Source organism: Micrasema longulum, unplaced genomic scaffold (assembly GCF_059751315.1).
Source record: "Micrasema longulum isolate JH-2025_06_02 unplaced genomic scaffold, ASM5975131v1 h1tg000271l, whole genome shotgun sequence".
Taxonomy (NCBI): domain Eukaryota; kingdom Metazoa; phylum Arthropoda; class Insecta; order Trichoptera; family Brachycentridae; genus Micrasema; species Micrasema longulum.
Genome location: NW_028277475.1, coordinates 648,859 through 661,569, shown reverse-complemented (window position 1 = coordinate 661,569; position 12,711 = coordinate 648,859). Strand labels below are relative to the sequence as shown.

Genomic DNA, 12,711 nt, shown 5'->3' with positions numbered 1-12,711 from the left:
GCAATTAAACCATTATTGCTGCAGCTGCGAACAAGATTATACCAGTCCCTAGGAGTGAGTAAAAAAAATCTTTTTTTTCTCTATTATTGAATGAATTACATTACATTCCACATGCGTATGCCCAGGAACTAGAAACTTATGATTTACCAAAAGGTCGGGTCGTTTGTGGCACACAAATAGGAACATCGCCGACTATTTTTGTTCTGCGAGTTGTATGGCAAAGTTTCTTGAAAATGTACAAAAACAATAATAAATAATATTTTAATAAAAACCTACTACTTTCATATAAAAGATGACCAGAGTGGTTTCCCGTTGCCTTCTCTGGTGGATGAATTTTCTGTCAGGGTTACCTTTAGCTGGTTGGTTCTGGTTTGGAGGCGCCAGAAACTCACCTTTCATCCTCTTGTTATCTGCCGTGATCACACCGTTTGTAGAGGTGGACCTCGGCTTTAGGCTCCGTTGGATATATCTACGGGCGTGGCTTCTGACCCCTTCATCATATTCCGCCTTTCTTTCCCACTGGTCTGATTTCACGTGCCCGAGGTACAACAATTAGATGGTAAATAAGAAATAAAAATCCAATTTAAGATAAGCTCTGGTGGAGCGCGTATATTTAGGCAAACAACTAAATTAGGCTTAAGATTACATCTGTTATAATAAAGTGTACGAATACATGACGGGGAGGTCAATCCCTGCGAGCTAAATAATTGCCAAAGCTAACCTAAACTATCAAATCATATTGCCCAGATAAGAAATTATTTGGAAGACAAAAAGGACTCACGGCTGACTGCAGTTTCCTGGCCAGAACTGGGGTAGGGCTCCAGGTCGATTATGTAGTCTTCAAGGTCTGGGAGACGGCCGGGCACTGGCTCTTCCACTCGTAACTTTTTGAAGGATTTATTTGCACGATTGCGCGTCGCCAATTATCCATACAATTAATTTACCGCTCCGGTTCTTATTTAGACGTTCGAGTTTAGTGGTTGAGGTAATGATTTACTTACCCCATTCACAAATATTATTGCCAGTAGACAGCGATAATTAAACTACCTGATTCCAGTCTTTAGGCGACGGAATCGAAGGTAAGGAATTGCTGCTTGAGAAAATAATATTTAATAATATTTTCACTGAGTGTATTTAATTAATTAATTCTGCACTTAGCAATTCTCGGAGGAATAGGATTTTGTCCATCTTCAACATGATGGAATCCAAACTATTCAGCGGGAATAAGTCCGCGATACGACGAGATTAAACTATTAACACAAACCGAAGGTAAGAAGGCCTCTAAAGTTTAAGTTTTCGCTTTTATAGCATTTAATTGATAAAATATTTTTCTTGACAGTGTGAGTGGCCAATAGCAAGAGCTAGACCTGTAACTGTCTTAGTGCAAAATTAAATGTCCAATGAGAGACTAGATAATACATACTCAAAATGGCCGCTAGGATTCTATCCATAAATAAACCAATAAGATCTACAGTCTGTTCACAGTTATTTTACCTCTAGTTGTTATGTTGGCTAACTTTAGAGCTGTGTTGCCATATTCACCTTCTAAGATTCACTACTTGCACATTAAAAAAATATTATCTGAAAAACTATTATCATTAAAAAATATTGAGCTTACTCACAGCACTCATCTGACCAGTTCACCCATACTTCAACAGTCAAAGCAGCGCGCTGAAAGCCAATGTCGAACGGGGTTGACGTTCCTAGTACCTTTATTATATTATTATTATTTTTTGATAACTGGTAACTGTAATATTGTTAAATTGTGAATAATAAATAAATAAAAATAAATAAATTATAATAACTTTATTTATTTTTAATACGAATGATCCAAGGGGATAGCAGACTATCCGTCGAACTTGAGTCTTCGGAACTGCTGTCAGATTCTGTATCAGATTCATTATTTAATTCTATTATGAACTTGTCTATTTCAGCATCCATTCATCCATCTCTTTCAGACAGCTTATCTTCTATGTGGCGCACATGTTCACATTGTTTTTGCCACTCTTCTGTAGTGACCGATTGGAAAGCTTCTTCAGTTAATTTGACAATATTGTTTGTGTCTTGTCCCACATTTTGGCTCGCTACTCACCTTTTCACAAGACTCCACATAAATTCAATTGCGTTCAAGTCGCAGTGATAAGGCGGTAATCTAGTTACTTTGTGACCATAAGCTTCAAGTAGTTGATCAGCTTCATATATTGGAGTTTCTTTGTGTTCTTTTATTATTTCATAAAGTTGGGCTTTGACCGTGTTAGGCAGATAAGATAATCCCTTATTTATTATCCAGGTTTGCATATCTGCTTTGGTGGAACTTAATGTTGGTGCCTTATTTAACTTCACAGTGTGATAAGGAGCATTATCCATGACTATCAAAGAATTGGGCGGTAAATTTGGTATGAGTTTATCTTGTAGCCATTTCAAAAAATTTGGTCTGTTCATGTCATCATGATAGTCACCTGATTTAGACTGATACTTAAATATCAAGAGCGCGTTTGGTATGAAGCCCATTTCACCACCAGCATGAACTATAATCCATCGTGCACCCGCAGAATCGCTGGTCACGGCACCTTCTTCATTCTCAGATTGCCAGCATCTTTTTACTGAATATGAAGCGTGAATATACGTTTCATCAAGAAGCTACAATGTCATGTCGTTCTATGAGTACTTTTGTCTTGGACCCACATTTTTTAAATCGAAATCCGATTTGACGGATAATTTTCCACAATGTGGTACGACCGCCTCGGAAACTGATATCATTCTTTAGTTCAGCTAAAAGCTTACCCAAAGTTGGCACCTCCTTTCTGACTGTATACATTTCATGTATTTTATTTCTAACTGCACACAAATCAAAATCATCCAATACAATTTTCTTTTTTTGATCACGTTTTTTTCTCGGTGTACTGACTTTTTGCGACGTGGAAGCAGCAGCTTTGCCTTCTTTGGTAATGGTGCTGACGGTTTTTTCGGATATGCTTGAAATATTGAAAATTTAAAACGATAATTTGAGATTTAAGTGGTTCGAGTGGGTGTGAGAATATAAAGAAATATAAAATATCGTGACGCTATTGTAGGCTTTAAAATCATTAATACTATCGCAGCATGATACTATCGATAGTTCGATGCTATCCAATTCAACAGTACCTATCGCCTATTTTTTACTATTATCGACAAAATTCAATAGTATCGTCTATTCGCATATTTATTATCACAGTATTCTAATTTCCATCACGTTTGGGTCATTCTGTCATATTTCGCAGAGCAAATATTTGATCCATGCATCCTCTTCCACTCATAAATCCACTTTGTATATCCCAAACTCTATCTTTAGTCACTTTTCTTACTCTCTCAATCAGTATTCTGCCATAAATCTTTCCAACAGCGCTCAAAAGGCTGATAGCTCTATAGTTTCCGCAGTCCACCCTAGAGCCTTTTCCCTTGTATAGAGGCATAACAACAGCTCTCCTCCAATCAGGGGGAGTGTATTTCTCCTCTAAACATAGGTTAAAGAGCTTATGTAGCCATACAAAAATTATTTCTCCACCAGCTATTTCATCTGATAATATCAAGATAACCGCAATCCTCAATGATGACAGCGTCTGAGGCACGCCCACCATATCCGCAGGATATATAATTTACTAATCCATCTGGAGTGCATGAGACTAGGTATTTCAAAGTATTGCAACTCTTGTACTCCGACCAGGATAAGGATTGGTGTACTGGATTGTTCGGTTTCTTTATTTGTATTTCGAAGCAGTCAATTATCGAACATACTTTGGAATACCTAGATCTAAAACTAATAGGCAAGTGCCGCCTTATTTTTTCAGAGGATGGCCAAATTATTAAGGTCTTCAAAAACTTATCAATAAGTAGCGCAGTTTTTACAAATATTCTGCTCACTGATGATATAGACACACCAAATTGTAACGCAAGGATAGAAAAAGAATCATCTAGTCTAATTTTTTTTTAATGTGAGGTGGGTATGTTAGTTGTTAGTAGGGAAATAATATGAAACATTTTTTTTGGGATACCTAAGCATAGTCTCGGACTAATCTCAAGGGACATAATAGTGGTCTTTTGTATGGCCATATTGAAATGATTCCTAGCACCATCTTTAAATGGTGAATCCGGGAAAACGTTCTCTTGAGGATAGATATAATCAGAATCTGATTCTGACGAATCGAGATTCATTGGTACGGGAGAATGAATAGCTTGGGAACCCGCAGTTAACTTTGCACTATGTAATTTCACTGGTGAGCAAGCAGCATTGCTTTGTGACGAAACTTTTGAAGTTCCCTTACTTCGAATCGGACACCTGATATATACTTGGACAGCTTTATCCAATATTCTTCTGACTGGAGAAATTTGAGTAGCGACGCTACTGAATTCCCCAGAAACTTGCTCCTCTGCTGAAGTTGAGGGTTGTGGTTCTAGCTCAGTCTCTGTAAATTCTTTGATGGCACTTGCAATAATTTCCTGACGCTGCCGTATCAATCCTGTTTGCCTCGGAGTGGAAATTCTTTTCTTTTGGCAATTAAATTTATGAGGTATTATATTTTTCTTCAGTACAAAGGTACCGCCCATCAATTTAACTCTCATAAAATTTATAGCATCTTCTTCAAGCTGTAATATAATTATAAATTTAGTAACTAAATAACAAAGTAAAATTAAGCTATAACTCGAGTAAAAAAATGTAAATGATTTATTTGCATTGAAGGGAAACTTTTAAGTGTTTGCAAACAAACTGTCAGGATCAAAACACATAAATAGACAGACAAACATTCTTAATAAAAATACATTTTAGGGGTTTGTAAGTTAGAACACATGTATGTACTCACGTCAAAATGATCTTCGCAACAATAAAGACGACTGTTGGATGATATTGGTCTGTTTTTTTTAACATCTCTCTTCATAATGTTTAACCATTTTTTCCGCATTTTTTCATTATTGGGAAAGGCCAAAAAAGCTTTATTTGGCGTCTTCACCGTAGTGTTTTTGCACATCGGAACTAAACAGTACTTATATCTTATAACTAAAGACATTTTACGCGCGTTAACTAGTTAAAAAAGTGTAAAACAATCGATCACAACATAAACAACACGCCGGCTATATAAATTTGTATGGACTCATTTGAACTGTCAGTTGGAATCGTAACGCGTGACGTCACACGCCGATTCGCCATCCAAGTGGTCGTTTTGGCGCCGATTCAAAATACACGTTTTTAAATCGCTTTAAAAAATTAATGTTTCGACATAAAAACAAAAAAAATTGTACAGTCACCATCGTAATTTTTTTCTTTATTTTTTTCCAAAATAAAAAAAAAAAAGTGATAATACCCTATTATCCATTTTCAGGGTGGCCCAAAATTTTTGTGGTGAAAGCGGAAATTCCTATGAACTCATCTTAATAATATATTAAAAGTAATTATTACCATAATATTTTTATTTTATTAGGGAAATCAACAGTTCTACATACATATTTTTAGTAAACAAACAGATACAGTGTATAAACTCAGAACCAATAACAGATTTCCACATAGTATACAAAGTTAGTAAAGAATATATATATTACATATCAAATAAATACAAACAATTTATACATATAAAAATGTTATTTTCAAGTACTCAATAATCAAAGATTTTTAAAATATTAATTTTAAGAACATTAAGTTACTGTAAATTGGGCGGGATAAGGACAAAAATTCTTGAAGAGAGGATAAGGAGGGGGGGGGGGGAGATGTACATATTTATTATTATAATGTCTACTAAGTTACATAACACATTTTTAGTTTAAATTTTAAATCTGACAGAGTGATGTTTGTATAATCTATATTTTTAAATTTTGTATTGTACATTGAAAAAGTTCTACGAAAAAAAGCATTTTTAACATACGATGTCTTACTTGTTGGTACATGAAACAGGTGGTACCGTCTACAAATCCTGGCTGGCACATGTATTGTTATTAAACCAAGCAGCTCTGTACAGTCAACCATTCCTGTCACAATTTTGTAAAGCAGTAGTTGGTCCGCACACACTCTGCGGTATTGTAGAGAAATGATTCCATGGAAGGTGGAGGCAGTGAGAGTAGATACATAAGAAATACCGGTTTTGTATTTAAGGTACTTTATAAATTTGTTTTGAATATTTTCTATTCTACTTATATATATGGCATACTGGGGATTCCATATCTGAGAGGCGTATTCCAAATGGCTTCTGACAAATGTATAATATAATGAAATAAGGGCCTTTGGATTATCAAAGTGTTTACTCATTCGAATTATGAAACCTAACATGCTCAATGCTTTGGAGGTAATTTTATTGATATGCGATTCAAAAAGTAGTTTTGAGTCTAAAACAATCCCAATAATCTTTCCCATTTCTCAAAAACATTCTTCATGTTTATTCTCTTAAATATTTAAGTGCTACAACATTTGTTGCACCTTGGTCACATATTGACCAGTGTCTGAAACAGCGGCGTACACTTCCCGAATACATTTTTTTAATTTTTTTTTATTTAAATCTTAAAGTAGGGCACACACATATCATACATATTGTTATGTGTGTTCTAATAATAACATTGCAAATATATTTCATTTATAAATTGTTTATCACATATGTCTTGACCATTATTTTAAATTTTGATATGTTTTTTTCTTCATAAATATTTTTTTCCATTTCGTAATACTTTTTAATTGCTTTAAATAAAATTGAATTTTGTGACTTTGCCTTTTTCCTAAATGGAAGTCTAATTTTAACTAACCGAATGGCAGGAATTGTCCCTTCACAGAAATAGTAAGCAATAGGTTGGCTCCAAGGGCCCGTAATCCCTCTTATAAAAACCAGTGCATGGTCCGCAAATCTGAAATAAAAAAAAATGTTGTATTCTCAAAATTATGACATTACAAATGGAACTAAATAATTTGTTTGCAATACTAAATATTAAAAAAAAACAAACCTGTCTTTTTTCTCAATTACAAAATCGACAAGCCCTTGGAGCCCTTCATTTTCCGCACCAAAAGATAGATATGGTGACAGCGAAACCTAGTCAAACACTTTGCTACATATTCTGTCATGAGTAGGCCAAGAGCCAACAGCATTTTTTTAAAACGCTGTTATGTTTGCATTTATTCCTGTTCGGAAATTGAATCCTTCAAGAAGCCTATATAAGGTTCGTCTTGAAGGCAACGCAAAAAAAATCTGCAAGAGTTGGTAACCCTTATGCGAGTTTTTCAACAGCGCAAGAGGCAAAATTTTCTCATCAACAGAAAACCGCCTGCCACTCTTGGTAGTTTTGGAGGACTTTATTTATTGATGTTACTAACCCAGGTTTTAAAGACATCGGGCTCATTTTCGGGAAAGCAATGTAATTTGACAAGGTCCCCGGATACTTGGCATGACAGCACACAACACTCTTTTGACATTGCTATAATTATCACAGGCGAGAAAAAGAAAAGAAGGTATTAAAATAAATAATATAACACAGTCAGGCGAGAGAGAACTGAGAGTGAGCCTGTCTCAACTTGACTGTGAGGCTCTTGTCGGCTCATGAAACAATCAACAGACCTACCCACGATTAGTCACCTTTCATGTCACAACTTGAAGAATCATCTAGAACAAATTCTGCTGATTGTTATTTATGAGTGTCTCCTTTCATTTTCAAATAAAATGCGTGATAAAATAAGTTATAAAAACTATTTTTAACTAAACTAAGAAAAATATATTTTTAAAATAACTAAATTGTTGTCTTAGAGGCAACCCTCCTATGTACATAATTAATTATGGTAATAATCGTCATCACATTCCCTTTCCGCACCTAATGGTGCATAGGGTCACTGCATTGGTACACTAATTGCAGTATATCAGTCAGTTCAGATCCCAACTAAAATCCCACTTTAAACTATCATACCCTCAATTTTAAATCTGGAAATATAATATATCACTTAAGTTTAGTTAGAATGTAAGTTTAGATATACAATTGTAAAGCGCCCTTGAGGTGATTTTTTCAAAAATGGCGCCATATAAATCAGCCAAATATTATTATTATTATTATGTCTTGATCATTTTTGTTACATGATAACATATGATTACATATTTGAAAATTTCAATTGCATTTTTATTTATAATTTTGTAATATTTTAACAATTCAATAAACACTAATGGAAGTATTTTTTTTATCACAGCATTTAAGCATACTGCACGGTTGACATTCATAAATGAACATTCGTGTACGAAATGCAATATCTTTCGGAAAAATGTCATTATTACTTAATACAATAACTGGCATTCTTGAAAAGATAGCATCATCCATATATTTTACCTTTACATTCATAGTATCGCCTCCAAATAACATTTTTACAGTTTTAAAACCAGAAGGTTCAATATAATTAGTCTGTTCACTGTTTCCATTAATGGAAAACTACAATACTTGTTAAAGTTGCCCATTTGTCCAAAATTTAAGTAATAATGAATTATACAATCAAAAAAATAATTCTTTCCTGCATTTGGTGGAGAATGTACAAAAAGACAGTTTTTTTTAGGAATTTTCTTCTCACATACATTATATAAATTTATAAGAAAATTTCTCATAGAGACATAATTATTATCAAATTGAAAATTTAACAATTCTTTACTTATCATCATTGACGTAGGTAAATCGTAATAATAATTACTAACGTCTCCATTTAGTCATGGGGCATTAAAATATACACTGTTGGCTTAAGAATACACAGCCTTACATAGTCTTGGAATGTCATTTCACAATAATATCTCTGCAATATTAATAAAACACTTTTTAAAAAATTAGAACTTCGTGGTGTATATCGCCACATTGATGTCAACCATTCTCTTAAGTTAAAAACGCCTAGAAGGGGAGCCGTGGGGTGTACCTCCGTAGCCACCCCAGGAGTTCATCTCCTTTGTTTCCTTCGTTATACCCGTGACCTTTGATATCGTCTTTGCTGCTTCCTGCACAAGTTTCTGCGTCATCTGTTCTTTCGGGTCTGCAATCGAGGAACATAGAATTGTCATCCTCGTTTCGGCCAGTTTCCACCACATTTTCTGATCCACGTTGCAAACCTTCGAGAACGGGTATACTTCCAGTTTGACCACCTTGTATCCAAATTCTCCTGGCGACTTCCATGTAACGGATTTCCCGTCCACCACTTTGCAGATAGATTGCGAGATTCGTCCAGTGGTCGAAGTCTCGTGCCCAAACAATTCGGCGAGGGCATCGCTTTCCTTCTCGCAAGCTGGCAATTCTTGTACATCGACAAGTTGAACACGTGTAAGCGCAATCGTGGATAATGTGGTAGTGGTCGTCTCCGTGCCTCGACACGATGTAGATTGTTCTTCCGAATGCTTGCCGATATCGAACATTGCTCTCCACCTGCGACATAGTGAAACGGAATAATATCATGTACAATTCGGTTACGCTATTTTGTAAAATACGTCCATGAGAGATTGCTTAAAGAGCTCTTTTGTTTTACCGAATGAGCTAGTTCCTTGATCACTTTCTTCCATGTCGTCAGTAGTTTTATGAAATTCCTCTTCGATTTTAAATCTTTTCGGTCCATGAACATCAGAATCTTTAGGACGGACACGAAAAGCGTTGTCGTCCAAAGAAGTTCCAATTGTCCCAGGAATGTATCTTCTAGAGCGTTTTCCGGAAGAGGGTCCTGGTGAATCGCTTTCTTCGCTTTCATTATATTGCTCGTCGTTTTTTTCGCCGTTGTTATTGTTTCCAAACAATACTGTTGAGTGTTGAGTTCTTGTTCCGGAGGAGGCATCGCAATGTTATCGACTGTCGTAAGTAATTCCTCGGAATTGCTCATTATAAACTCTGATGTTGACTTTCCATATTCACTTGTATCTTCGTCACTGCAGTTAAAGTCACTCGGAGGCGTCTCACACGACATTGCTCATGGACTGTGATAAACGCACTATATAAGTCTTAAAAACCATTAAGGGAACCAGTTTATACCATCAGGAACTGGATTTTACTTGACCTTAAACATGATCATGATTACGTACATGTACACACGGAATGCCAATCGTCCTCGCCATGGTATCATCATCGCTTCGTCCAGAGGAATATTTTGCTCTGGTTTGTAAACAGCCTGAAACAGTGGAATAAAATGGTCTATGAGTGGTTGTATTTTATATAGCCTATTGGAATCTATCGGACGCAATTCATTGTCCGAGAAATGAAGCATTTGTAATATTTGAAAAAACCTATTACGGGACATCGTACGGCCAAAAATAGGCATTTCTAACAGAGTGTTAGTAGACCAGTAGTCTCTGAGCCTATTCTTGCGTACATGTCCCATAAGAATAAATAATCCCATAAACTTTTTCATTTCAACCACAGTGACATCGGCCCATTGCAAATCCTTACTGTGAGTGCTCAGTTTATGTGCATTTTGCCTGCGGTATAAATTAGTTTGGTCTACAATTGAATTAAAAAAACTGTTTCCAAGGAACAACTCCGCTGTTGACAGCACACTTTGTGGGTCACATGGGAACACTTTGACCCCAGGATTTCCAGTAAAATTTTCAAGAATTGGAACAGCATCTTCAGTCGTCCAGACGGCAACACTGTCAGGAATCTTGTACACTCTGGAACGACGTGGTGCTGCTCCAGACATAAAGCGTGTATTCTGAGCAGAACTGTGGTGTCCTCCTCTTCCACCTCTCAATGTTGCATCTCTTGGAACGTGCGAGGGTAGCACCTGCTCCATCAAGTCATGTCCGCTTTCATCACTAGCATCTTCATCGTCATCAAAAGTAGGGCCCGAACGCGATAGAAAATCGCAAAAATCATCATCTACGTTTTCAATGTCACTAGACGCCGGTGAATCAACATCGGAATCTGAATCAAATATTAATTCATTGATGTTTTCGTTTTCAATCTTATTATCCATTTTTCCCCTACACTGACGTTAAAACAATGTGAAATTATATTTCTTGGGGACTTCTGGCTGCACCGGAATCCTCTAGATATTACAGAGTTCTTTTCCGAAGACTGGCCACCGAAAACGGATGGCACACTTGATGCCTAGTAGGACTCTTTGGAAATTGAAGAAGATTTTTTAGAAAAAGCTAAAAGAATAAGTAAATAAACGTGTTCACAACGAGGACTTACGTCCAGTTTTGACACCCCACAGATTAATTTGGGCTGATATTTGTGGGTTTGAGTTGGCCATGTTGTGGTAAAGATTCGGAGATCACATTGCCAAATTTGAACTCCGTCGTCAACGGAGTTTGAGAGAGAAAGGAATTATACCGTTGGGTTGTTCAACTTTAGCTCGGAAAAAGCAGTTCTGACAACATTGCAAGTGAGCCGCAAATAACGAGGCTAATTGACATACCGTACCTACGCATATGGATTTATTCGTCACAATAGTTCTCTTCCAAAGACTCCACCGAAAAGGGATGGCACACTTGATGCCAAGTAGGACTCCTCTACCTAGGGATTTAAAAATAAATATTTTATTCGTTCTTCTTAATTTGTTGTTCGATTCGTATATGGATTTCTTCTATTTGAACCGCAATGGATTATACAAGACTTCAACTCGATAATTTGTGAATACGATTCAGACACCAGAAATTGGCAAAAATTCACAAATCTTCAGAGCTTCTTTCTTCTGCACGTTGACCAAGATGGATCCCGCCGCTGCCACCAAATTTTCTGTTTCAACAATCGATTCTGCTACACTTGAAGTTGCCTAAGTATACATTAACGTTACAATGTTGGGAAGTTATATTTCTAATTACCTCCAGGACCCACTTATGGAATTATATACTGTGGAAGGGATAGCTAGCTCAAACAAAAAGTAGTTGATTCTGTTCTCTCGCATAATTCTGCAATGCATTATGGTATTTCAAGTGGCGACCTTTTTTTGGAAAAGCACCTGCTGATAATAAATTTCAAATATATGATTTTTCTGTTACATTATAGATAAGTATTGCCCCATAGGGAGACGCGTTATTTTACCAGATGGCTAAATGCCATATGCATCTATGTGCTATGTGCATTACATCATGGGGGGTACATTATTTTCTTTCACCAGGGCTGGTATTCCAAACGCAATTATAGCGCGGTATTGCGCATTTTACGTACTAAATACACATTATAGAGTGCAGATATATATAAGATTAAAATATACTCATATGCACACTTAAGTTTCACTTGCTGTTTATAATATTTTTTTGACTATTTTCTTTAATGAACTTAGGTTTTTTCCCTCACGATTTTCAGCTGGTATTAAATTATACAGTTTAGGTACTACACTCCCCATTGTTCTATCTCCATAGTAGTTCTTCTGTCGTGGCACCGTCAGCTGCTGTGCCGATACTTGTCGGGTCACGATCTGGTGGGTTACTTTGGATTTAAAACTGCAATCCAGGAAATGATCTGTCACTATCTCACACTGACACTGTTTGTTAATTGTAAAAGGCAATTTGGATATTTGGGCTCTTAACTAAGGCAAGACCAGGGATGGTGATTGAAAACACTTTCTGATTATAGTCTAATTTTATAATTTGACAACCAACTTGTTTCGGCAATTCTATGCCTTCTTTAGGGTTAATTACAAACTAACATAACATGCATAAAATTTTCACAGTGAGGGTAGAGTGGGCGTGGCTACGGGAGTAGAGAAGAGAGGGGGTTTGTGTGTGTATTTAGGGAGAGGGAACATATTACCTTATTTCA

General features: G+C 36.2%; 1 pseudogene; it reads right to left on the bottom strand.

Moving 5' to 3' along the window:
• Nucleotides 1-1,941: 1,941 nt before the first annotated feature.
• Nucleotides 1,942-2,992, bottom strand: LOC148283006 (uncharacterized; annotated as a pseudogene).
• Nucleotides 2,993-12,711: the final 9,719 nt, after the last annotated feature.